Genomic DNA, 25,328 nt, shown 5'->3' on the forward strand with positions numbered 1-25,328 from the left:
TTGCCAAGTGAAAAATTGACTGTATTTTTGCACACTGCATGGAATTGAAATGATTTCATTGTCATTTCAGTTGAAATACAGCCTGACATCAGCATAGAATCATGGGAAAGATAATGCAAAATTTCTCTGAAATTCTAAAATGGCCTGAAAGCTGCCTTATTTTTTTATGAAGCTGCATTTCATTTTCAGAATGTTAATGAAGATCCACTTCATCTTGAGAGAAGCAAACTTTTAGGAATTCACTTCTGTGAATCCATTCCAATGGCAATTCAATGAAGGGCAACATCATTAGGAAGCTACAATTAAGGGGGCATAAGAGCCATTGGAATGGGTGTTGACATAATTAGTAGTAAAACCTGTTAGCTTAAGCGTACAACTAATGAACGGAATAATAACCCCCCCATTCAGAAAATTTAAGAAAACTCACCTTTATGCGGATTCTACACCATGATACTTTAATGTGCAGTTATGTGACATAAACTACACATTTGTACAATAAAGTGGTAAAATAAATCCAGGCTATCTTGTGTTGAAATTTATCAAATTTTTTTTTCTTCAGATTTCAGCTGTCAATCACATGTTACTAATTGAATAATTTCCAAGATACCAAAGGTAGATTTCATGAATAAAATGTCCACAAAAATGTGCTCTTGGATAGAGGGAGAAAGTAAAATTATGAGAGAAGGCATTGGTATAATGGAGCAAATCAAACCCAAGCTTTCACTTTGGCCAGAAGCACTCCGCAAGTAGCAATGACACCTTTGCCATGAAAACCACCGGGAAAAGTAATTAAATTTAACAGAAGCTGCCCTTGATTTAAAGCCACAGGGGAAGTAATTAAATTTAATAGAAGCCACTACTTCTAAACAAAGATATATGGTATTTCTATCACCAAATGTTACCTTATTTTGTTCAAATGTGCCTATAGCTTCTAGTAGCCTGCTTGCAGAAACTAGTTCCAAAACATCTGATGGACACTATATGATTGAATATTGTGAGCCATATTGGGCAGTAATGTAATGAGAGCACATCTGAGCTGCAATTCAAGAAATGCCAAGGTGTTGCCATTTATGGCAGTCTGCTCAAAACCAATACTGGGCCTTAAGATGAAGACAAGAAAGTTTGGGGAAAAGAGTAGACTTGTGATTTTTTTTTTTTTGGTCAACTTTGATGCATTTTGTACATCTGTTTAAACTGTGCCCTAACCTCAGCCCCTGGGGCTACCGTTCTCTTGCTGAGCTGATTCAGTACCCTGGTTTTGGAAGAAACAAAGTTCTCCTTTCCTAAAATGTGTGCTCTTGTCATCAGGGTTCTCCAGGCCAGGCCATAGGGCCCCACATGTTTTCTTGCACATTGGGCCAGCCCAGTTGAAGCTGGTCCCAGGGTCACTGTGGTTACCATGGATACCTGTATAGGATGCTCACTCCAAATGGTGGTCTTTACATCAAGCCTTGTACCCTGGCTCTGATGGCTTGAAAGAAAGTTTGTTTTTTAAAATTTTGTGTCAGGATCCCTTGCTTGTCAACTCACGCATCTTCTGGGGTTTTCTTAAACCTCGCAAAGGACCATAAGGACAAGCACGTCTCAGTTTGCTCCTATCTTCTTTTCAACTTTGTGTTAAGAACACCAACAATGAACATTTCTTGACTCTTTTTACGTAATCAGATTGGAAGGAGTAATACTGATTGAGGGTGAGAAGACTCATTTTCCTTCCTGAATTTAAGATTAAGAAAACCGGAGATATCCTGTTTACTTAGAGCGTAAGGTGCGAAGAAGTAGTGGAACAGGTGTCATCCAGAGGGGCGACCCCAATGAAAACCAACTGTTAAGACAGTTTCAGTCTTAATACAATATAGGTTACAGTGGCAGAGGGATGAAGAGTTGGACTCCATGTGTAGACTACTTGTTTGAATCTGGTGCAGCCACTCGAGCTTCATGACATTGGCAAGTTACTTTCTTGGTTTTATTATCTATAAAGTGAGGGCAGTAACAATATCTGCTGCACAGAGCTATGGAAAGGATCAGATAGGTTCGTACATGTAAAGTGACTAGAACAGCTCCTGACACACAGTAAACACTGTCTAAATGTTGACTCTCATTTTATACAATATATGTTGCAGTTCACTGCCTATTGATGGTAACAGTTCCACATCATACCCAGTGTCATAAAAGAATATCCCCTATGGTTTTATTTGAATTCCATACTCCAAACTACATTGTAAACATGTATCCTTATATATTATAAGTGGAAGCTATGCAGCCACAGCCCCTATTGCTCCGATAGAAGAGCAATGGTGGTCTAGTTGGGAGGTGGGGTAGGGATTTGGGGGGTGAAGGTACTGAGGGATGAAATAGAAGATAAACTTAGCAAGGAGGTATAGTGGTGAGAGATGTAAGTCAGTATATCTAGCTAAATCTCAAACAAAAGCCCAAATAATGCTTCCCTTACAGTTGTGGATTATGCCAGCTTTCCTGGTTAGCCCAGAAAACTGGCACAACAAGTGAAATCAGTCACTCTTCTTCCAGGACAGAACGCATAGTCACAAAGCATTCGTCAGCTATATCTTTTCCTGTCGAGTAGTCGTTGGGTAGAAAACCACCAAAAAAGAATTTATCTTTGTCAGATAAACTTTTCACAGTAGAAGAATGTAGTGAAGGCTTCTGAAATAAATCTAGTGGCACTGGGGAGTTTACAAATACTAGCATATTAATATACAGCTAAAATAATAATAAAAAACACCATGCTGCTAAAGATGTTTAGTACTATCAGCTCACTGCAGGAGTTTATTAGAAACTCCTGCTTTCTTTTATTAAAATTTCAATTGGCTTCATGAATGAGATCCTATGTTAGTGTCATAAAGTGAGAAGCCAGAAGGAGAGGATATTGGCATTTAAGTGCAGATTTCATTTTTAAAACACTTTACATTATAAAAGAAGATTGCATATTGTAAATATCACATATAATGCTAGTGGTGTTAAAAGTAGTGTTAGTAATTTTTTTAAATTCGTCAAATTGTCTTTGTTTATGATGATATCTGGCAGATTTTATATTTCCGTAGTAAAGCAACGTTTTAAATTTATCCAAAGATGTTTTTAGTTATAAGCAGCAAACATAGTTTTCAGAAAGTTTTCATAAAATGATGCATAAGTGTAATTTAATGGGAGTCTTCTTTGGCAACAGCACATGACAATTGCTTAATTCTATAATTAGCTGATTATTTCCCCTCTGCATCTTGGAAGCTTTTGTTAAACTAACTTGGTTTAGCTGGGCAGCTGGAAAGATTGCAAACCTCAGTCTATGGTTGAATGTTTGGGTTGGCAATGTTGTAGTAAATTATATGGAGCACCTTCTGAGGTAAGCCAGGGTTTTCTTTCCTGGTATTAAATGGTCACTGTTTCTTTACCTGGCAAAAAATTGTTAAGAAGATGGCGGCAGGCAATGTTCTAAAGTGCAACAGCTGGGGAGCTGAGATGAAAATCTTGCTTCCCTGTCTCAGCATCTGGAGTCTTCATGGAAGTGAGAAGTTTGCAGGTTTGCAGCTGCAGCCCTTTCATGACAAGTTCGGTAAATTTTACACATGGTTGCTTGCTTAGAAAATATTTTCCAGATTTAACATGTTTACAGCATTGACATTTGAAGCTGAAGCCCCTTCCTTCTTGATTAGAGCAGAGAGTACTCACAGACTGCATTCTAACTTTATGGGGTTGGAAATCTGGGAATGGGTCATTTACAATTTTCAAACAAATCAAAATGCACTTTGATCTCTGGTCCAAGTTTCTTTAAATGCAATGAGTAATAATAATAAATTAGCCCAACTTAGCTATTTTCCCCTTAAATATGGTCATTTTAAATGTAATCATTTTATTGCATTCTAAAATCCAACCAACATATTTAATCCATCTTATTCAAAGTATATATTTTCTGAGAAGGAACATTAACTCAGCAAATTAGGTAAAGACTATGTGTGTGTGTGTTTGTGTGTGTATATTTTTACATTTTAAAGTACAACACATTCTGTGAAAATATGTATTAATAATAAAAGCAGCAGTTTTCTTTACACACATTTTCTAACTGACATCTCATTTTATTTACGTGTTTTTAGGTGCCCTGAATATTGTCAAAGCAATATATGGAATGTTTCAGCAATAAGCTACATTCAAAACAAAGAGAATGTGATTTTGAATTTTCCAGTGTTAAGATCTCTAATTTAAAATTTATTTTAGCAGATTAATTTTACATTAATAACATCAGTTCTGTTGAACATTTGGATCAGACCTTTGAAGTAAGATAAGAAATAATATAATTGCTATTTTTTTTTTAGAACCATAAACATTCAGTTGATTGTCACCTTACCCTTAGGTTGCTAGCAGGTGTGCAAAAGGCATTCATATAATGCGATACATTTCACCATCCTCATCTCCACAAATGTAAACCCTGTTGTTTTAAACTGGATTTACCGGAGTCCAGATGCATAATCCTAAGAATTTTCTTTAACATTTCTCACATTGAATATAGTATTTCTCCTTCATGATTTAAGATAAACGATGGCACATACCACGTGAAAAAGTCTTTCATAGAATAGACTTTAGGTTATGATATTTCATATATAAAACAAAGGCATCTCTATTCCTCCAACAAAACAAATCAAAACAGCTTACAATTCTGAAACAATGCATTATGCGTGTTGTGATAGTATATGTGATACCATATATCACAAAATGATAGTTAGGTACCAATTTTGCTCCTCTAATTCACAAGGGGTAAAGGCAGTTTGTTCTTTTTTGTGTACTAAGTTTACTTAATTCCCCCGTCCCTAAATAAATGATAACTATTTGCTTTGAGTAACGTTTAACTCAGCCCAGGGATGACTTATATGAGCAGCCAAACGGTTTGTATTGATTTTGATCTTTATTACTTGTAGAACGATATTTTAGCAAGTTTTTGAAAGAGTAAAGCATTTCAAAATCAAATCCCTTTGGGATTAATTGCAGAGTCGAACATTTTAATTTTAACTGGGAGAAAGACAAGAACAAATGAAAAAATATGAAGATCTGTAATGAAAAGCGGTAAAATAATCTGAGTGAATCATTTTATTAAAATGATTGCTTCACTATGAAGAACCATAAAAACTACAATTTGTGTATTCTGTTACAAAAAAACCTCCCTCTAGGCAGCCAACTACTAAAATTTTATGTGAAAATAAACAATGCTCCCCTAAGGAAAATGTGCCTATCTGCTGTTTCTTTTTTAACAAAGATCGAGATGCTTATAAAGAACTTAGCAAAGACTTCTGAAAATAAAAACTCTTTGCCGTACCTCACACCCTCCATTGCACACACTATGTATGTGAGGGTTTTTTTTTTCCCTATTCATGCTGAATTGTCTGATTCCAATTTAAATTGCTAGTCAGTATTTCACAGCTTTGCACAGCACTTTCTAACCTTTTCCTCTTGGGCATCTTTATTTGAAATGAAGCTTTACTGTCTCTCATATATCTGAAACAAACAAGTGTACCTACTTGATGGTTTAATTGTAACTGGCTAAGCTCAAAAAAATGAGCAGCAAGTTTAGGAAAAATGTGTGAGTCCCAACCAGCCGACACAGCCAAAACCCTCAGCAGAGATGCAAATGATATTTTATTATTTGAAACAGCTGCCGTGCACGCTCAGACATTTATCTTTTCTTTACAGATTTTTCCTGACTAACTTCATGCTGGTGTGGTATATTCTTTCATGCTTTCCCTGGTGACCACAGATCTCATGCCATTTACCTTGCTCCAGGTAATTTGGAGAAATACTACAGACATGTATCATTACAGAGTCTGTATAGTTGTTTAGCTGCTAATTGATTCTCAAAGGAAGCTGACGGATACTGTCACTATTATGCCACGTTAGAAATTCTTCAATTTAAGCACTCTTATTTTAGTGAAATTAAAACTGCTGGATATTCTGTCTGGATGTTCGACTACAAAAAGCTTTTACAGAAGAGGTTATAATCAATATTGCCTTTACTAGCCAAAAATAAAAAAAGAAAGAAAGAAAGAAATCTATGCACATTTTCAGGACTGAGTTTTTTTTTTAATTAAAAAAAAATTATTATAGTTTTAACTGTTGAAGTACTTGAGGTATATCATGAGAAAAATTCAGTATGGATGCTTTGAACCCATGATTGAAAAGGACTCAGAGCCTAGAATCAGAATCTCAGAAGACAGCGCAATAAATACTTGTTATAAAGTGGTTTCATTTCTCTTCAGTTTACCAGGTAACCCTGTTGTTAGCACCTGTGTTGTAATGAATGCTGTGATATCATAGAAACTTGCGCAAAGCGTCCTGACTTTAAAAACAGAGTGCGGTGTCGATTTTTTAAAGGTACATTATTTCTGTGAATGGGTTTATCAGCAGTACAACCACATTACAAGACAAGCTAAGCCATAAAAAGGATTAAGTGGCTCTGGATAATACTGATTAAGTACCAGAGCCACACAGGCGAGTCGTGAGAGTAACTTGTGCTGCCAAGTCTTCTGAAACAGCTCAGTAGTAAAAGCTGACTTTCCTTGCAGGCCCAGCTCTTTCCTCTGGGATCTGCTCTAATAGTAGTCAAACATTAGCTCTTCTACAGTCACTAAATTCTGCCCACATTGAAAACAGTCATCAACAACAAAAAACCCTTGATACAAATGAACTTGTGTGCCAAACAGAAAGAGACTCACAGGCAGAAAACAAACTTATGGTTACCAAAGGGGAAAGGTGCGTGGGAGGGATACATTAGGAGGCTGGGCGTAGCATAGCCACACTACTATATATAAAATAGATAACCAACAAGGACCTCCTGTATAGTACAGGGAACTCTACTCAATATTTTATAATACCCTGAGAAAGAATATATATATGTATAACTGAATCACTTTGCTGTACGCTTGAAAATAACACATTTTAAATCAACTATACTTCAATAAAAACAAACAAACAAACAAACAAACAAACAAAAAAACCCAAACCAAAATAAAGAAACCCAAAAAACCCTTTTTGTGTCTTCCTGTTTTACTAACGTTTCTGTGATGTGCAGAAGGACCCGGTTCCATTCGGACTCTGCCACATAACCTTGAGCTGATGATAGAGGTGATACTTCACCTCTTCTATTTCCTCACCTGTAAAACGGGGGTGATTAGACTCCCTTAAAAATTATCATGAGGGTCAGTCAATGTGTATAAAGTGCTTAGTGCAGTACCCAGCACATTTTAAGCGTTAGAAATATTGATAACTCTTATTAAGGGAAATCACTGTAAGTCCTTTTTCCCCAGTGATAAATACGTTTGGAGCAAGAGACCAGCTTTTGTTTTTTAAGTCTACAGAAAAGTTCTTATTCTTACCTTACTCTTATTACAACACTAAATGGTGGCAGATACTCCAAGAATACTTTATCATGCTGTGCCCTGAAATTTAAGATAGGTGCAGAAGGAGATTTCAGATACACGCACATTTAAAAGGCCTTTTACAAATGACTTGGATTATTTGCCCCAGTAGTCTTTTTAATGTAAAGAATATTCCAGAACTGAAGTTAACACGCTGAAGATCCTTTACCTGTCAGCTGCTTATGAGAAGGGTTCACTCAGTTCAATTTTTATGTCAGAAATTAGTTTCCGGAGATAATTTCATTCATATCACTTGAAATGTTTTTCATATGGGCTATCAAGAATAATAAATTCTAACTTAATAAAAGGCAGAGCAGAAAAAAGAAGAGTCTGTTGGATTTCACACACAGAGTCCATTCCACATTGTTTTCTCTAGTTTTTCTAAGACCCTGAGGGGATCCAACAGCAATAGGTTATATTGAGTGCAACTAGAATCATAATGCAGAAACCAGTAAATTAGAGCTGATGTTGATATTTCAAAACTAGTCTGTTTTCCTTATATTTGGACATAATTCATGAGATGCATTAGGAAGTAACAATGTCTCCATTTCAATACATCAAGATTATTTTCAGAAAACAGAGAAGCAACATGCATTAGTATTTACATCTCCAAAATCTGGCCCCAGACAATGTTACTTTATAACATGGAAATGTTGATTATGTAATTGCACCCAAACTTGGAACCCTAGATTTTAAGTGTTTAAACTTAATTCTGTACATCACCTTCCTGGGTTATGCTGCAAACAGGTATGAGCCAGAGTGGGGTGCAGTGGGCCTGGGGCCGGGTCCAACACAGGTAATAGGATGAGGGGCACAGAGCAACGCTTTGTTGTTAGACATCAGTGTGCTGTTAACGGCTTGGTGAAGCTGCTTTTGATTCGGGAGGGTTTCTCTGCCTGAGCTGGAGAGAAACAAAGAGGAAGGAGCCACAGTGGAGGCAGATGTGGGGTGGGAGGGTGTCAGCAATGATGATCAGCAGACAAGGCAGCTTCCTGTTGGGAGGAAGCAAGCTGATGGCACGCAGGTAGGCTTGGGAGGGGAGCTAAGAAGCCGGAGTCCTGGAGCAGCTTCCTGGAAAACTGCCCTCCAGTTTTCTGTGAAAACAGGGAATAGCAGTAGAGGAAGCCAACCCCAGAGGACCTCTTCAGCCAAAGAAACTCTCAGTTTGGAGGGTATATTTTATTCTTACTTCTTATCACAACACAGACTATAAATTTTCAAACCTATGTGAGTAATTTCCCCGAGGAAGGAAGCTGACCCCATTCCCACAGCTTCCCTCCTCTGAGTGCTAAGTCTGCCACAAAACATTTGGAATGCTTCTTAAAATGTCCAGATCATTCGCACTGCAGCGAGTCTCTTTCTTCTGCTTCTTTACAAGGGCTGGCAGCGGAGAGCAGTCCCGACACCAGCCACGAGGCCACCCCGCACCCCGGGGATTTGTGGCAGGTGGAGGTGGAGGAGGAGATAATGACCATTTGGAGACAACCGATTTAAACAACTGTTTGCTCTACAATAAAAATTACTCGGTGGTTCTGAGCTTGAACTCTCAATGGGAGGGTGCTGCGGTCGGCAGCTAGAAACTTTGTTTTAACCAAATGAGCAAACAGGAGCCTGGGGCTTTGTTGAGAGGAGGACCTTCCTCACTTCCTCAGGCTTCATTTCCTTGTGAGGCGACAGGGCTGCCCCTCAGGGACTCCTCTGGTGGATGAGGCAGCTGCAAAGGAGGATACAGGCTCAAGGCTTAGGAAGGGGGAAGCATCAGTCAGAAACTACAGGGAGGGGCTGAACAGATTACAGCTTGGTGACCACCTTCCAAAACGCACAAGTATGCAGTACTTGTCTCTTTTATATTATGCACACTTTCACAAAAACAGGAGCAAAGAAGAGCCACACCATAGCCTAAAAGACAGAGTCTGAACTCTGGCAACTGGCAGAAGCAGTGATTTCCAGAGCCCAGGGTGCCGGGGAGTGGAATCTCAGGGGCCTCTGGAGGGGAGAAGGGGGCGAACAGGAGCAGAGAGACCCAGCCCCACCAGACCCCCGAGAGCCTTCCGATGGCTTCACCTTCTCTGAGATTCCACTGGCATCCAGATGTGTCCGGACGCTGCAGGGGAACGTTGCATTGGAAACCCTGATCCTCATTCCCACGCAACCCCATAATCAAAATGATTTTTAATGTATGCTGTTTGCTTACTTCAGGGAAAAATTCAGCTGAGGGAGAGCAGGAGGAGGGCAAAGAGAGTCTGGAGAACTCCAGTTAACGAAAATGAGGTCAGACAAAACCGTAGGGTTGCAAAGCTTGCCTACAGGCGGTATTTCCAAATGGGTTTTTATACCAAACAAAAGGCAAAAGGCCAGTCAACCTGTGTGCCCACAGGAATTGCAGGAGGACAGCTCTGGGGCCGAGCTGGGCTCTGGAGGAGTTATATTCTCCATCGCATCTGGGGCTGCCATTCGGGGCTGCCCACAAGCTCGTCAATCTCAGTGCATGTAAAGCTAGTGATTAGAGGACTCGTTCTCCATGGTTCATCTCTTTGAAGCCAGGTCCTGGCTCAGAGACCCTCCCTGCTGGAGGGGCTGGGATTCTTCTGCGGGTCTCTCCTGCAAGCTGCCAGCCCCTTTGTGTTATCTCCTGGAGTTTGTTCTGTGCTCTGCTTGCATCTACTGTATATTTATTCTCAAGGATCGGGAGCCTCGGTGGGCAACTGAAGTTTCAGTAATTGAAGGGCACTTCGGTGCTGGAGAAGATTCATTATTGGTACATTTCTAGGCTGTTTGACATAGGAGATTTCAAGCAGTTTATGTGGTGAGGAGAAGGCCAAATGACAACATGGGAACCTCTTAGGATATGCAAAAAGTGCAGCCCACACAGGACTGCCATTCATTAGATAATAAATATGATGCCGGATTTTGATAAAGAGCAGTATGGAAAATAAATACTCAAGACATGGGCCAAAGTCCAAGGTAAGGCACTAGGTCCTGTCCATGGCTTTTGCCACCTCCTAGGGACTCCATTTCTCTAGATGAAGTTTAGCTCTTAGCAGCTACATTATGAGGCAGGGTTACTAATACGACTCCTTTGAATATGAAAAATAGAAAGAAACCCCTTTTTAATCTTTGTTTTTATGGCTGCAAACATGATTACATAGAGGAAAATCAATCCCAATGGAGCGCGATGTATAATACAAAGTAATTGATTGGCCTTTATCATTTTCCGTTACGATATTAAAATAACACCATAATATCAAGTGGCAGCCACTGATACATAAAGGAAAACAGGAGTTGATTATGTCTAAGGGTAATCAGGTCAGGGAAGTGTGAAGGTAAGATAAATAAGGTAAATACAAAAATAGAAAAGGCTTCAAAGAAGCAAAAGGGAGTTGGTGGCACAGAGTCTACACAATGGAAGGGAGGTCTGCTGTTGGGAACATCGTTAAAGCAGTAAGACACGAGAGACGGTCTATTGCAGCTGTGTGATTGCAGTATGTCTCGGTTGGTGTCCCAAGCTATGGGGGCAAAAGCTGAGTGACTTTAACTTCTCAGAAAGTGCAATAATCCTTTCAGAATACGATGCCTGCAGCCTGGTTGCTATCAGGCTATGAAATTTAGAAAATGAAGGAGAGAAAGCATTTAGCTCTTGGTATTTCCCAGGCACTAATGCCACCAGCATGGCATTGCAAGCAGCCACTTAGAAAACCTCCATTTTCAGCCAACTTTGCAAACTGCCAGAGACCAGTGCGGCTTTGTCAGCTCCCTCAACGCCGTGGTTTGTGTCCTAGAGGCGAGCAGCTGAAACAGAGGCCTTGAGAAAAATTGCATCAGTAGAATACCTAGATATATTATTCTGTGTTCTTGCCTGTTTTATCTCTCCGTATATATTTATTCTCTCAACGAATGTTCATACTTATGCATGCATGAATGTTACTAATTACACCATTTGACATTAAAATATGACCAAACTTTAATACCTACCGACATTTTTCTTCTTTGAAAATACTTTTTATGTAAAAATACATGTAACACACGTATGACAACCATCCAGAATAACCTTGTTGTGGCTGGAAGTCAGTTTTTCACATTCACACTTAAAATACAGTATAAAAATGTCATGCCCACCAGAGTGGTCCAGCTCTTTGGATAAGCAGTAATCAGGAATATAGCTTAAGATGGTGGAATAAATCACCGCACGGGTTGGGAGCATTAGAGAACTGGTTAGCTGTGATACCCTCAAGAGATGTGTGAAGTAGTTGCTTACTCAGCAGAGGGAATCTCCATATTATAGAATTTGTTTCTAAATTTTCTAAATCCTGGGGGGTTGAACTCATTTGTTCATTCACTTGTTTGTTCTAGTAATTGAATGCCTGTTATGGATCTAGAACTGAAGTTGGTGCTGTGGTTAGAGAGATGGTCTCAAGGGGCATACAGGCTATTAGAGAGCATTGACATATATAGACAGATATATGAAAAGGTCCTAGTAGACATAACACAATTGCTATGAAACACAGAGCAAATGGAAGTCAGGGAAAGGCTTCACAGAGGTACATATGGATGGAAAAGTAGATTTCCAGACAGAAAAGATGGGTAAGGGCATTTTAGGCAGCAGAACTTCACATGAATGGTCCAAAAGACGCAAAGAGGGGTAATGTGTTGAGGAACAGAGGGAAGACCAGCATGGTGTGCCCAGGCATGGAATGAGTGTTCGGAGACTAACAGGATGGCAAATGAAGCCCTGATTCCCAAGGACCTTGTCTGCTATGCTAGAGAGATTTCCCTATAGAAAATAGAAAGCTCATAGGGGTGTTTAAGCAGAGACACAGTCTGATCAGATTGTTCTGGAGTGATGGCACTTGGGTACAGGGTAGAGAATAGGTAGGAGTGGGGACAAGAGAGGCCATCACGCCATGTAGTGATCCCCTGTCCTGGCTGAAGCCTAATGAACCACCTGTGCTCAGCGCAGAGGGGATCACACCGAAATTGTCATGCCTTGTCTATCAAATGCTCCTGGTAGCAAGTGAGAGAAAACTGAAATGTAGCATCTCATCTAACGAGAAGTTCAGAAAGCCATGGCTCTGTGTGTGTTCTATCAGGGTCAAGCTCCACCTCTCAGCTGTTCTCTTAGCGATGCCTCTCCCATGTGTTGGCTTTGTCCTTGGGCTGGAGGCAACATGGCTGCAACAGTTCTAGTAATCTCATCTAGACACACAGTGTCCAGAGGAAGAAGGACCATCTTTTTTTTTTTCCTAATGTTTTTTTCTTAGGAATGAGGACTCCTTTCCCAGAAATTCCCAGCAGGCATCTCTCATGTTTTATTGTCCATGTTAGGGAGAATGCTCATTCCTGAGCCACTGACTGATAAAGTTTCACAACGGACTTTGGAGAGTCAACTACTATGCCCATCCTGCTTTCCTTTAAATATCTTCCCTCTTGATTTTGCATCTCCCCCACTGAAATGATAACTTCTAATAATCCTGTAATAAGCACTGGATTATTCCATGCCATCCTGGGCACAGGTTCTGCTTCATTTCTTTATCAAATGTCAAATTAAGTCTGGTTTATCCCCATCCATGTGGACTGGTGAGATGTCTTCCATCAGTCACTGTTCATAGCTTCGTTTCCTTCCCTTGTGCTGATGAGTGGGAACCCTGCTATTTACACAGGTTGAGAAGATACAGGGAAGCCCTGGTCCTCAGTCCTCACTGTTGTGCTCCTTGCCAGGCCTGTGAGGTCTTCTCTGATACTGTTTTAGGTCCCCACACCCTCTTAGAACCTGCAAGTCTCATCCTATTCTCAGGCCCTGGAGAACCAAGCCCTTTCTGGTATAAGGGGTTACCTTTGTCAGACAAATTCAGCTTAATTATCTCAGTGAGTGTGCCTGTTAGTGGTTGTCTGCCCAGATCCATCTCCATCTGACAGCTTCTCCCAAGACCTTGAGGACCCAGCTACCAGCTGACTCTGGCTGGAGAGGTGGCAGGTGTGCAGGGGGAAATTCATTTCAGTTCTTCCTGATGAGTCCAGAACCCACCGAATAAGATGCAGTCAATTACTCAATTGTCCATTCTACAGCAGTGAGTGTTCTTAAATGTCTTAATACAGTGCATCGAAGAAGTAAACACAACTATCCTGGGCCGGGCTGTCTTAATTGGTCTCTTAGAGGAAGTCTGACTTTGGAGGTTCTCTAATCCTGCAAAACCAATATTCCTTTCTTCTGTTACCCTTGCTCCTCAAGCCCCTCCCCCACCTCAAAAAAACCCCCCACATTTCCTGAGTTTACTGACTTAAGAAGCTTGTTAGTGGGAAATGATCTGATTAATTAATTCACACCAAGTTTGAAAAATTGACAATCCTGATTAAGGTGATATGCTTACCAGGGCTATTTAAAATTTAAAAGAGATATCTTCTAACCCAGATGAATCAACCTCTAGTGGTGGAATTTCAGGCAACATAGAGGAACATAATTATTGGCAGATTTGCAAGTGTGACCTCTTAAATTCACCCCTTTTACAAACCTCTATTGTAGAATATTATATTTTAATAGTCCGCTGAAGAGGCTTTCTTACCCATGAAACTGACTTCACCAGAAGACCATGCCTCACTTGTTTTGTCTTCAGCCCTTAGCGCAATTCTTATCACAGAGCAGCTTAATGGTTTTGGATGGTTGCTTAAAGCATCTTTTTCCAATTAATCTGTTACCTGGGTCTTGGGGGAATCAAAAAGAAAACAAAGAGATCACTTTCTTCTTTTCCATCCATAAATGATCCATATTTTCCTAACTTTTCATTTAAATTCTGTGAAGTAAAACTTTTTATTCAGTTGCTATAAATCTCCATTACCCAGTTAGGAACTGTCTTAATTTCTCCATGATCCCCTTAAAATGCAGAATTCCCATCAAGGCTTGGCGTTCTGTTATATGGATGTTTAAGTGACCAGCTAAAGAAGTTCCCATAACTTGCCCCTGAGTTCCTTTGGATGCCCGTATGTGTTTCATAGAGATTTCTCCCCAGGTGAGATTCCTCTGAATTTCCTGTTATTTTTCTAGAGATAAAATCCTCTATTTTAGCCTGAGCCCATGGTTTTGGTTTTCCTTTAAGCAGTTCATTTCCTTTGAGCTGGAATAAGAGTCGAAGTACATGCAGGTTCTAAGGGTAGTTCTTACTCATACACTTTTTCAAGCCAAACCAGCGACAAGGCCTCACGTACCCAGACAGTCTCTTGGCTTAGCGCAAAAATGCTTCACGCTTGATGGTTTCATGTTATAATGAATTATTGTTATGTTGTCTGCCTAACCTCTTTTTCTTTCAACAGTTGTTCCTTCTAACCTGGTGAAATGTTGGTCACAAGGAGTTGCCTCCCCTGCCATGTTGGTGAATCTGTGACTCAACCTGGCCAATCGAGTTACTTCCTCCTGCTCCTGTGATACTTCCTAGATGGCCAAATGACCCAGATTTAGCCAATCTGAGTCGTCCTCAGGAATTCTGCTGAATTTGTTAGGAAAGAATCCCTGACTTCTCTTTGTAACTAGCTGTAGGATGACAGAAGCTTTGGGTTGATTTGCTAGGGACTGTCTTTGGCATTAGGTATGAAAAAACTAGTGGTGCACAAAGAAAGCAGAACCAAGAGATGGATGGATGGGGGTGGAGAGAGAGAGAGAGAGGAGCATTGAGGACAATGTTTGAGGACCTGAATCCAGCCATATCTGAAAAGTTGAAAAATTCTCTTTTATTCTGTTTAAGCTAATTTGAATTGGGTTTCTGTAAATTACATCAAAAAGACCCCAGATAAACAAACGTGTTCTCAGTTTATTTATACAAGAAAAAATGATATAAGCTTCATAAAATAAAGCTGTATATATATATTTCTAGCCTTTTAAAATTGTGTTTTGAAACTTGCCATCTGAATCCACTGAACTGGGCATTATCAAACATTAACTTTGAACAAATAAAAAAAATAGCATGTGCTTTATGCTATAAAATGTGCATGACATTACTTCACCATAGAGAAATTTCTATATCCTACATTTAGGTGAATTCAACTAACTAATAACTTTATAAAGCAACTGAGAAGAACTGGGAAAGTAAACAAAGTGTGGTTCAGGATTAAAAATGAAATTATACTTAATACAAAATTATCTAAGAGAGAGAGAACATGACAAGAGCAGAAATTTTAAATCAATTATACAGAAAACAAAGTGGGTGATTTCCTCATGTGTGAACAGGCAATGGTAGCTTTAGAAACATCCCTGTTCTTCAGATCAGAGCTTGGGTACCACTTCCTCTGAGAAACCCTCCTTCTTGGCTCCCAGTACTTACCCCTTGGCCAGCAGTTACTACACCAAACGGGAATTGCAGTTTTACTTCCTGATCCCTAATGAGACAATAAGCATTTTGAGTGCAAGGACTCTCTTGTTTATTGCCATATCCATCTTATCTGTCTCAGTGCACTACACCTGCTCCGTTCTCAAGGCATACTGAGCAATGGGACAAGTCTGTTGATAATGCCACAGGGTTGACTGTGCATGGAACCTGTGGTCTGGGATCCTCATCCTCTGGGGCCAGCTACTGTCTTTGTTTGATCATCGACCATCCCCTTGATGTTGATTGTCATGCTATGTTACTTATGTTTATTATGTAGATGCCTCAGCCAGAGTCCAAAGCTCAGAAGAAACATAATCATGCAGTGGGAAAGTGTATGACGATTTCGTTATCTGACCATGGCTTCTCTCCTTCTTATACACAGGCATGTTAAACTGCTGTTGTTAGACTTGGTTTCCAGGGTTGGAGAGGAAGAGTATTCTCAGCGTGCTGAGAACAGCTTCAGTCAGTCCCTACAGGCTTAATTTCACTTACTTCTCCTAATTACCCTATGGGTATTATTATTTCCATTTTATAGATGATCAAATAAGACTGAAAGCAACTTTCCCTAAAAGAAAAAGCTCATAGTGAGCCAGGATTTGAACCTGGTTCTAACTTCCCAAATTGTGGCATTTTGCACAACCCTACTTAAAGGAGCAACTTCAATTCTAGGATTTTTCAAGCAAAGTTAGACTAAATTAGTTTCTTTAGAATTGTATATTCCGTGACAAAAAAGCAAATTCAATTACAGTCATCTCTCAATTATCAGCAACAGAAAAGTTATGGAGAAAGCAGATTACCTGCAAATTTTACGTGGATAAAACTCATAAATAATATGTGAATAGCTGAAAGTTGCCATCAAACTATGCTCTCAGCCTTGAAAAGAGGCTGGTTATAAGTGAGGTGAGATGATTACCATGTTAGGTCAACTTACTCCTCCAGAGTTTATGGCAAATAATCATTTACCAGATGGAATTTTCTCTAAGAGATTTCATTTACTTGACTTCCTCTTCGCTTATACTATTTTTTCATAAAGTTGAGTCTGCTTAAAAATAACTTCTGGGATACCACTTGGGAGTGAAACATAGACTTACTTGATTCCAGAGGGAAAACAAAAGATTGTCTAAACATCAGCTTAATCCATAGCATGGAGTGGAGCCGCTAGGTCTATCTATTCTCCATGAGGAAGTCTGGGAGGGCAGAATAAATAACGTGTGGAAAATCCAGAAAGGACCTGTGTCGTAGAGTCTAAATTATGAGGTGTTTTCAGGAAACATGCATTTTATCCCAGGTCAAGGCCAGCTGGGGTTGGAAAGGCAATCTCCAATGATTTGACATTTCCCTGTTACCTCCTGGAGGAAATACTCATGTTCCTAGAGGGGAGTGTGCTCTGGGCTGACAGCTCAGGTCTGTTTTCAAGGAACCATTACGTATGGCAGGTGATGAAATACTCTGTAAGTTTTGACTGGTGAAAGCAGTAATAATTCAAAAGGGTCTTGCCTTCCTAGGCTGAGATGGCTACATTCCCTATGAGTCTTTACAGACCCCTATCTCCTGTGTACCCACAGTCACACAAACATAGAAACTATTCACACCCACACTTGCGTGCTTATGTGCACACATATGCACACACACACAGGCTCTCACACACCCATAGGCACTGTTAGTTTCTAAACTTTGCACCTTTACAAAGTCTTTAAATTGTGGTGCTTTGTACCAAGGAAAATAATATTTTGAAAATATTAGGCTATGTATTTTATTGCCCCTTAAATGTTGTTCCCTTGAAGCCTTCCACCTCCAAGGCTAAGCATGAATCATATGTTCCCTGGGAAGGTGTGGGTTAGGGGATCTACCATCCAGAACAAAGAAATCAAAACTATGATTGCTGAGAACTGAATATTTGTGTCCCCGCCCCCTGCAAATTCATATGTTGAAACCCTAATCCTCAGAGTGATAGTATTTGGAGAAGGGGCCCTTAGGATGTAATTAAGTCATAAGGGTGAAGCCTTCATGATGGGATTAGTGCCCTTATAAGAGGAGACATGATAGAGCTTGCTTCCTCTTTCTGCCACATAAGGATATATTGAGAAAATAGTTGTCTACAACCAGGAAAAAGCCTCTCACCAGGAATGAAAATGATGGGAACCTTGATCTTGGACTTTCTAGCCTCTAGAACTGTGTGGTATAAATGTTTGTTGACTCAGCCCCCCAGTCTACAGTAATTTGTTACAGCTGCCTGAGCTGGCTAAGACAAAGATGAAGGGAATGTCCTGGTTAAGGAAGATGAGAAAATAGAAATATTCTACCTTCTATCTCATGAGATGGTAGATGGAGAAAAGGTGGAAGTAAGGAAATAAACAATAAAACCTGTTCTGAGCACTGATCTAGATCTAGGAGGTCACTAAATGTGTGTCATAGACCTCAACATAGCTTCATGTTTGTCTAATAAGACCCAATTTTGGAGTCAGTCATAAGGGACATGGCCTTGTTCTCCAAGAACTTTTCTAATTACAGTTGTTCATTTCAAAGATGAACACAATAGGATGTCCAACCTGGGCACACTCAAGACTAGATCAGACAGCCTGTCATGGACACCTGCCTGGATACCAGCATGAGACCAAGAACCTCTCCAGCCCCACATCCTGAGCTATATCCCCTATATCCAAGCATCATTTGATGAAAGAAGAGGGGAAAGGGAGGAGTGGTTCCATTAGGGAGTAAACTTTGAATCCACTGAAAACTTATCCCAAAGAGACCATGTAACTCAGCGGTGCTGAAACATCATAAATAGGCAAATTTAAAGTTGAAGCCTGTTGATCCCTACCTCCACCCCCATCAGCTATCTAGCAGAGTGGGAGTTTTTGAGAAGGATTCTATCACTTGTAGAAAACAAAGAAGTTCCTTTTTCTTTGCACGTCTGATATGTTCATTGTGACCCTCCCAACTTAAGTAATACCTACAGCACGGTTTTGGAATCCCTGCTAGGACAAATGTCTTTTTCTGGGTCATTCTCTGGACCAAGAAAAGCATCACTAAGTAAAACTTCTCAATGCAACCTGATGTCTTGTTTCTTTAACAGCCTCCCAGTTTGGTTGGTGCTTGTTCAGAAAATGAAAAATGCCTTTTGGTCTATGTTTACCTGTGCAGATAAAGATCCTAATTGTGGATCAAGCAGGTACATAAATCTGTGTCAGGTTTCTCATAATATTATATCTGCAAATGAGATCTTGAAGGTATTGTTCTCCCTTTCACCTGATGACAGAACGGAATGCTTCATTGAAAAATGGTAAAGAAGGATAATTGAGTTCAATTCAGCCTGTGTATTTGAGTTTGTATATTTTAGGGGAAATGGACTCAGAAGACAGAACAGAGTTTTCAAACACACCAAGAAGACTGGTTGAAACATCTGGAAAAATCCTTTTGAGGCTGAAAGCATGTGATACACAGCAAAGGCAGCAAGAAGTCTCAGTCTTTATGTATTTACAGTTTCTTGATCGCTGTGAAGAAACCAAGTCACCAGCAACCTATGTACCCCAAACTGGCCCTTGTTAATATCTGGTATTATTTGCCAAGATATTGAAAATCCTCAAAACCGTGAGCAAGGAAATGTTAAATGCCTAATACACTCCTTACAAATTTAAAAGAATCAGAAAAAAAATAAAGCATCTAGAATAATTGGATAAGGAGTTAGTAGATTTCACCCAAATCTCACTTTTATTGTGGCTTTTTTTTTTCCTGGCAGGATATTTACTAGAGTTAATAAGAAGTCTTTGTATTTATTAGCATATTTATTGCAAGTAGCTCAGAGGCTCCACAGACATTCTTTTATTATTTCTCACAACATCTTTATAAGGTTTTCAGCAAGAGGATAGGTATTATCCTTGTTAAACCTGCTGCAGGAAAAGCAACTCTTTTCAAATGTTATTTACAAAAAGCACCTCTTAGGCTGAAATATAAATTGCTGTTAAGGAACTCTCTCTTGGGAATGTTTTTCTCCCTTTTCCCCTTTAATTTAAAGTATGAGACTGTCATTTCTGTCATTAGTTATTGCAGTAACTTTTTCCTCTTCAGACCAAGGTCAAAAGTCTCCCACTGTTAGTCTATCCAGGAAAGTGCTTGAACGTACACAGACACATATTATGCATATTTATGCTGCACAAGTATTAGAGTAAACATAAGAGGGATGAATTATTAAGGGCAAAGTAAGACTGATGAAATGCTGTTAGCTTGGATATTTGACTGATTTGTACATTTATGAGCTGACATGAAGCAGATGAAGGCAAAGGAAACAAACTTGGTCTTTATGCTAACTCCTTAAAAATGATAAGTTTTAGGAATTGAGAATGAATATATATTATTTATATATATCTATAGGTTTATATATTTACGTATTAGTGAATTATTTCAAGAAATGCATAAGAGCTTCCACTCTTATTTATCACGGTACCTAGGCCCCATGGACTATGCCATGTGGAGGCTCCTATTGGCCCTTATTTCTCCTGTAGATCTTTAATTGGATTGGATTTTTTTTTTAATTCAAGAGTTAGTATTTACTTTCAGGGCCACTTCCACCCAATCATCAGAGCCCCTGTCTAGAATGAATGTTCATTTCCAGATCTTTGGCTCTGATGTGGATGGTAAATATTATTGTACTCCCCAGGTGGCTTCTTAGAGGCAATCCTCTTTCCATGTTAAATAGCCCCAATTGTTTGGTGCTTAAGGTTCATCATGCTTTACAAAGCCTGCAAGTCAACTCTATTGGATACTAAAACTCTGGTAAACAAGCCCCACTAGATTTCAAGGGAAAATGGTCCATTTTATCTGCCTTCTTTCATTGGGACTCCTCTCTGATTGCTTTGGAGTGGCTGGACAGAGAGACTGCTGAGTGCTCCAGTTTGCTGCAGCAGTTTGTTCTAATTCGTGCAAAGGGGTGGCAGAGCTGGAAAGATGCATAGAAAGAGACGCTCTTTCCTTATCCTTTAAGAGTTCTGTGAACTATGTGATTTAAAGAAATCATGGCTGGGGAGATATTGAGGTGATGATGCGAAAATGGGAATGAATTAGTTAAAAAGCAGGGTGTGGAATTTTTCTAGAGATCTGAATTTTATGCTCAGGAAGAGATCATTTCTCATTTTCAGGGCTGCTAGAGTCCTGTTTGTGGTGCTATCTCTTGGTTATTTCTCTTTCTGTGATTGAAGAGGTTGTAAGTTGTCAAAAAGAAAAAAAAAATGTTACGGACTGAACTTAGGTCTGCTCACCCATTGCAGAGTAAAGCCAATCTACTGACACAGGGTTGTGGTGAAGGAAAGTACAGTGTTCATTGCAGGGCATCAAGCAAGGTGAAAGGGCAGCTAATGGTCAAAAGACCTAACTCTCTGATGGCTTTCAAGGAAGGGTTTTTAAAGGCAACATTTGGGGTGAAGGTTGCAGCTCATGGACTTTCTTCTGATTGGTTGTTGGTGAGGTAACAGGGTGATGTTTTGGGAATTGTAAGCATCAACCTTCTGGTTCCAACCAGTCTGGGGTGTACGTGCTTGTGGTCAGCATGTAATCACCATCCTCTACCTGGGTGGGGAGGGGTCTTAGTTTCTGTTGAACAACTCAAAGATGTGTTTCAGATTGTTATGTATATCCCTTGAGAAGGAACTAGAACTTTGTTTTATTGCTGAACTATTGTTTCTTGATGGCTTTTCCTTTGCTTCTTCATTCCCCTACTTCCCTGCTTGAATTTGGTCTTTGGAACTCCACTGTTTTCTTTGATACACCTCAATCCTGAGGGGAACGGGGGCAGGATAAGAAAGGGAATAAAGTTCTGGATAGAGAGGGTAATCATAAACTTGACAGGGGAGCTCAGTTTTAGAGGGACTCGGTTTCAAAATCACAAACAGAAACATGCCACCAAAAGTCATGATGTGGAAAAGGCTCTACTCTTCAATTTTGCATAAAGTGAATCAGAATCCTTTTTAAAAAATTGTTGATGTTATTGTCGTCTGAAGGAAGCAAAGAATTCCTTGGATTATGCTCTTTAGGAAAATGACAGCAGCAACCAACAACTTATTGCTTGATGTGATTTGACTCTTAAAATTATTCTTCACATTGACAGACTTACAGCATCTAGAGTGGTAAAACCGTGTACCCAACAAATAGCCACATTTCACAAAGTTACATTTAAATAGAAGATTGTCACATTGTCCAGGGAGTGCTTATCACTTAAAGAATAATTATTTCTTCCCTATTGCTTATAATAACTACTTTAAAGTTCAAAAGTGAAATCTATTTCCTCACCTCAATTTTCTCTCCTCCATCAGGTTTGCATACACCATGGGACTTCTGGTGACTGCTGGGCTGCTGGCATTGATCTTTCCTTTCCCTGGGGGGAAAAAAAAAGTGGCCTTGAAATTTTTCCTTTGGGGAAAAATATCATACCTTTTACGAGATAACCAGACTTTCTCTCCTTTCTTCTGATTTGGGTTATTTTGTGTTATTAAACAGCCTATGCTGGTGTAACAGTCATTTATATATCCATTTATATATTTATACACTTAAATATTTATCTATTCATTCATGGAATATTTTGGTGCCACTCATGTGCCAGGCATAGATGAAGGTGCCTGAGATGAGGCTGTGACTATAACAGGTGCTGTCCTTACCTTCATGGGGATTTAGGTCTATCAGTTTCCATTAAGTCGGGGAGAAAATTGTACCTACTATTCACTGTGTAGTTGTTTGTTCTCATTTTCATATAAAATGATAAGAATATTTTCGCCAAAGAAGAAGATTACTGTGATAAGGAGCTTACCCTTTGGATCCACTAATCTTGAAGATAATATACTAATTACTTTGTTCATTTCTCTCACTGTGTAATGGACTTTTAGGAATATTAGAGCATTCTGAAAGGTGAAGAAAAGGAGTCACAATATGTTCAGACTTTCAGAAGTTATGTGGAAGACTACAAATTAATATAGTATATTGATTTCTCAGTCAGTTCACCTGATTAGTGAAAAGAATTTCAATCATTTCATTATGTATGTTCTCTTATATCTAGATAGGAGAGTGCCATCTTGGATCTGGATAGGATCTTGATGATTTTTAAGCTTTGGGGAAAAGTTAAGTTTTGTTACTAAAATGTACAATTATAAATCCCCGTGTCTGACCTCCTCAAACAGTTTTGAATTATGTGCATCAAGTTAGGACCAAGCAGGGTGCTCTGGTCTTGGTGGTAGCCTTGGCTTTCCATGTGTGAGATTTGGTGAGCATGGGTTGAGTTTGGTCTGTGGTTTTACTGAATGCAAATTTTCTCTTGAACTCTGAACTCCAGACCAGAGGAAAGTTTTGCTGCCAGGAGAGTGAAGGGCAAAAGGAGATCAATACTTTTTTGACCTATCACTTTAAAGCTGCTCACTCCTGTTTTATTGCTTTCTTGATACTGCATCAAAGCAGGGAACTTTAAATCCTCAGTAAAGGAGGAGAATACTGCTTTTCCAGGGGCTAGGGTAGGTTTAATTAAAATTGGGTTTTATTTTGGAATGTTTTGCCTTGCATTTGAACCAAAAAGAAGTGAAAGAGACAGAGAGAAAAGTAGGGCAGTTGATGTCTCCCTAATGGCAAAAAGATCAATTAATTTACAATGAGAAAAAGAGAACTACATTACAGATTTACAAAATGTTCATTATCTATGGACTTTGGGTATGAACCATCATCAGCCTAATATCCAAGGCAGAGATCTGACAGTTCCAACCCTGAATTCAGGGATCAGTTGATAAATTAAAAATCATTTTAAAATTTAATACTAAAATTGATAATTGCTCTGTGGGAAATAGATTTTTCTGAACTTACACTCTTTTCCTGCAGTGCGGAGCAAATGCAAAGCAATAAACTGTCCATTTGTCACAATGATAGATAGACAAATCCTACTTCTACCCTTGTTCCACAGTTCTCATACATTTCAATTACAGAGAAAAAATGCTACCATTTGTAACATGTATCCATATTGTCTTATATAGTTCTTTAGGGCATAAAGAATTCTCTGTAAGGAATAGAAAAAAGTTCCCCAGCTTTCCCATACCACTGTTGGGGTGTATTGCCCATCCCTTCAGAGAATATGGCAGTGGGGGTAGAGAAGAAGGCTGGTTGGTATTTGTTTCTTAGACATGTAGCATAGAAAGTGGTGTCTAGTAATAACCACTGATCTTCTAAATCAAGGAACAACTGATTCATGTGAGTCCTACTGAATTCTCCTCTGCCTGGCTAATGCTGGTGTATCCTTCAAGTTTTAGCATAATTGTCACTTGAGGTAGTATTATTGGATTACTCTTCTCTGTTTTTCAATTATTCCCTTTGCCCTGTGACTTTGAAGAGTGTTAAAGAAAACTCATGACTCCTGTTAAAGAATGGTAAGGCAGACTTGATTCAAGGGGACTATTGTGACAGGATGGGATTTTGTAGTAGGGGAGAGAGATTGGGCTCAATTCCAAATATATTATAACAAGGAAAAGTGGGAATTTATAGCCAAGGAGCAGGGTGAGTGGGTGGAAAGTTACTAAAAGGAAATGTCAGGGGTAAGGGGATACTCTGGCTAAAATGACCTAACAATTCTTGCTGAAGGCAATGTTAAATACCACTGGGGGTAGTGGAGGATGAGGGACCGGATTAAACATTGAGGGAGATCAGATATTGAGGATGGGGGATCCTGGCTAAACTGACTTAGTTGTTGGGACTTCCCTGGCGGTCCAGTGGTTAAGACTCCGCACTTCCGATGCAGGGGGCACAGGTTTGATCTCTGGTCGGGGAACTAATATCCCACATGCTGCTGCAGCATGGCCTAAATAAACAAACAAAGAAACAAACAAATAAATAAATAAACTGACTTGGTAGGATTCTTACTATAATTAAATAATGCAGAGATGAATACAAAAGCCTGAAAATCAGGGCTAGTTGAAAAGAGTTCAGAGGAGCCTGTCTAGAGTTTGGTCAAGGAGAGACACTTTGTCAAGAGAACTAGAGTCAGTGGGGTCTATTTCCCCTCCCATTGATGGTGGGTTTGGTTATATGCCTTGCTTTAAGCTATTGGAATATTAGGGGATATGAGATTAGCAAAGGCTTTAAATATGCTTGTGAGGTTGTTCTTGACCACTTGGGCTCCTCCACTTGTCACGAGAAGAGCAAGTTCTAAGTAGTTGTTGGTCCTTTGCCCTGGGCCCCAGAATAAGGAACACAGTGCAGATATGTCCCTGACTGGAAGCTTGTAGTCAACCCTAGCCAACCCAGATCTGAAGCAGAAGTGCCCCAGACAATCTGCAGACCTATGAGTGAGAATAAGCAGTCTTTATTGTTGAAAACACTAAGTTTTAGGGTAGTTTATCATTCAGCATTAATTGCAGCCATAGCTGCCTGATACATAATTCCCTAAGGGAAACTTCCCATGGCCTCAAAACTATGACTCACTACTAGCATTTATCACCACTGTAATATATCTATGTCTTGTTCACCACTCTACTCTAGCACAGGGCATATAGTAAGTTCTTAAATAAGTGTGTGTTGAAGGGCAAGTTTCTCTATATTTCATATC

Source organism: Balaenoptera physalus (genome assembly GCF_965194825.1).
Source record: "Balaenoptera physalus genome assembly, chromosome: 1".
Classification (NCBI taxonomy): domain Eukaryota; kingdom Metazoa; phylum Chordata; class Mammalia; order Artiodactyla; family Balaenopteridae; genus Balaenoptera; species Balaenoptera physalus.